This window comes from Chrysochloris asiatica, unplaced genomic scaffold (assembly GCF_000296735.1).
Source record: "Chrysochloris asiatica unplaced genomic scaffold, ChrAsi1.0 scaffold00180, whole genome shotgun sequence".
NCBI lineage: Eukaryota > Metazoa > Chordata > Mammalia > Afrosoricida > Chrysochloridae > Chrysochloris > Chrysochloris asiatica.
In genome coordinates, this window is record NW_006408698.1 from 331,521 (window position 1) to 335,031 (window position 3,511).

Genomic DNA, 3,511 nt, shown 5'->3' on the forward strand with positions numbered 1-3,511 from the left:
TGTCAGAGAAAAAGAGGAAGACCCCCAACGAGATGGATCAGCCATGTGGCATCATTGATGGACTCAAGTGTGGCAGCGGTAGTGAGGTTGGCCAAGGATCGGACATTGTTTTGTTCTGCTGTGCATTGGGTTGCTATGAGTCGGTTCCAACTCGATGGCACCTGACAACAACAACAACAAGATGTGTGATGCTGTAGGAAAAAGTACTATACCACAAGGTCTGTTTGAATTGCGAGGAAGGAGGTTCATAACTCAAAAACCTTATACAGAGTCACTATGAATAGGAATTAACTCTACTGCATGTAATAACTGCAACAACGGTGTAAGGATCAGGATATGGCTAAGGATTAAAGTATCTATTGCATTAAATCTGTTCTTGACTTGATCTCTAAATTCAGGAAGAGCAGAGATGTCAGCTTGAGGACTAGGGTGCGCCTGACCCTGGCCATTGTGTTTTCAATAGCCTCATATGGATGCAAAAGCTGGACAGTGAATAAGGAGGATCGTAGAAGAATTGATGCCTTTGAGTTGTGGTGTTGGAGAAGAATACTGAAAGTGCCATGGACTGCCAAAAGAACCAATAGATCTGTTTTGGAAGAAGTGCAGCCAGAGTGCTCCTTGGAGGCCAGAATGGCTAAGCTTCATCTCTCCTACTTTGGACATATTGTCCAGAGGAAACAATCGTTGGAGAAGGATGTCATGCTGTCTAGGGTGGAGGGTCAGAGAAAAAGAGGAAGACCCCCAACGAGATGGATCAGCCAGGTGGCATCATCGATGGACTCAAGTGTGGCAGCGGTAGTGAGGTTGGCCCAGGATAGAACATTGTTTTGTTCTGCTGTGCATGGGGTCGCTATGAGTCGGTTCCGACTTGATGGCACCTGACAACAACAATATATATATATATATATTCACTTTCAGTGTATTTATTGAACCATCTAGTAGACAATGTATACACCTTCCTCCCCTGCTTTAAGTGAGAAAACATAAAGTTAGGAATGGACCTAAAGTTAGGAATGGTTAGGAATGGATTGGAACCACCAATGTGTGTATATATATATATATTAAATGCCTTTAAAAAAAAAAAAAAACATTTTTACCAATTATTTTCAATCAAAACCACACACAGTGTTTGCATGCTATGTGTTTTCTTGGTGGAAAGGAGGAAAGGAGACAGACAGTTACTAGGAGTCACACCAAATCAATCCATGAGATTTGCTCACATTATCCGAAGGCCCTGGATGGAAGATTGTAGCTTCTTGAAATCCCAAATTGTCATGGCTCCACCAATGCCAGTAGTGCAGAATTGATGGTAATCTTGCTTGTCAACCTCGTAGATAGACACTTGAACGATGCTATTCTGGTACAGTGTCTCCAAGGCTGTCTTGTGGTCCTCAGTTGTAGCCAGCTTGTTTATGTTGTGGAAGCACTCCATGGCTGACTTGTTGCTCTGGATGCTCTATTTGAGAATGTTGAGTTTGGAGACAAAGGTCAAGCAGCCACCATTATTGTAGTTAAAGAACATGTAGCATCAGTCATGGCTAGTGGCCACAATGCTGATCTCTGAGACAAACAATACAATCAGGAGCAGCAGGAACTCTGTCTTCAGAGTTGAAACCTGCACACTCTTTGAAGAATCGACAATGGACACAGGGGTGTCTTGGCTGATTCAGGTCAGGTGACTCCCCCTGACTGAGAAGCTTACCCCGTGCACCCAAACATTGCTGACACTAAACTCTGACATCAGCTGACTAAAAGGTATCTTGCTGCCCCAAGGTTTACTGGCTGACTTCTCATCCACTTTTTTAATGTAGGCAGAAAACACCTTGAATTTGAAGTCATATGAGCCTGCTGCCAGCAAATGTTGTTGGGATGCCAGTCCAACATGAGGATTGTGGAGCAGATCGGTTTCGTAACGCACTTGCTTTCCTACCAGTCATTTTTACACTTGAATTAACAGAGATGAACTGCATTTCACATCCCACAGCAAATTTGTTCTTTAGTGGGAACCACTTTACAAAAGTGGCCTCCTAGATAATTCTCAGGGTCACCAGGGTGGGCTTCCAGACAACATCTTATTGTTTTGTTTTGTGTTGTGACAATGTGATCACTCTTGAGGCTCAGTCAATACCTGTGATATGTCCATTGTGTTCCTTGAGTTCATGAGCTTTCACCCACTAGCTCCCACTCTTCTTATACATGTGGACTTCATGATTATTGGGGCTAAGGACACTCTGTGTTTGACTCCTGATTCAGGAATGACAAGTGATTGGCTCTAGTAAAAACTGATGCAGAAACATTATTCTTAGTGTTCTCAAAGTATAGAAAGCTGGGATACGGGAGGTCCGTTGTGGCTCAGAGCCGAGGATTCTGTGCTCTGGTTGGTCAACTAGAACAGCTCAATTGGTATATTTTTCATGTCATATTTTGGATCTTGTAAACTTGTTTCAGCTTTATTCAGATTCAGTCTGAACTTACATATGAGCAATTGATGGTCTGTTCCACAGTCTGCTTCTGACCCTGTTTTGGTTGCTTTTTGAGCTTTTAATATGAAGGTTTTCCATCATCTATTTCCACAAATGTAGTCAATTTCATTTCTCTGTATTTCATCTGATGATGTCCATGTGTACAGTCTTCTTTCATGCTATTTGAAAAATGTATTTGCAATGAAGAAGTCGTTGGTCTTGCAAAATTCTATCATGCAATCTCAAAATCATTTCTATCACCAAGGCTGTTTTTCAAACGATTCATCCTTTATGTTTCCAACCTTTGTGTTTCAATCAACAACAATTATAAGTACACCTTGATTGCATGTCTGATCAATTTCAGACTGAAGAAGTTTGTAGAATTCTTCAGTTTCAACATCATTGGTTTTAATAGTTGGTGTTCAAATTTGAGTAATACTAGTATTAACCAGTCTTCCTTGTAAGCATATGGATTTCATCCTGTCACAGACAGCATTATACTTCAAAGTAAATCTTGAAATGTTACTTTTTATGATGAAGAACATAAGTGTTGTGTGATGACATAAAAAATCATACAAGAAGAAAGCAAAAATTCATTACGAAGACAACAAAGAAGGAAAAAAACTAGAATGTATGTCATAAGAGACTCTGAAACTTGCTCTCCAGTTTATAGATGTTAAAGCAAATGCAAGAAATGAGGAGCAAAAAGAGATGAGCAGAGAATTTCAAAGGGCATATTGAGAATATGAAGTTTAATATTATAATGAAACGTACACATTCCTGGAGTTAGAAAGGGGAAAAATGTGCTCAACATTTATCAAACTGGAATAACTTCAGAAAAATATCAAGCCTTGACTTTTGATAAATACTGAAGGATTCTATGGGCAAAATATAAAATGATGCAGAAAACAATGAAAGGAAATGAAATGAATGTAAAAAGTCACTCTAGCAAAATAAAATTGTCCATATTTTATCATTTCAACTGATAGCATAAGAGCATGAGTCAATGGTACTGAAGGAAGAAGTCTAAGGTGCATTGAAGGTAGTGA

The 3,511-nt window shown here is 39.8% G+C and overlaps 1 pseudogene; it reads right to left on the reverse strand.

The window, feature by feature from the left end:
* Positions 1-1,216: 1,216 nt before the first annotated feature.
* Positions 1,217-2,363, reverse strand: LOC102830779 (annotated as a pseudogene).
* Positions 2,364-3,511: the final 1,148 nt, after the last annotated feature.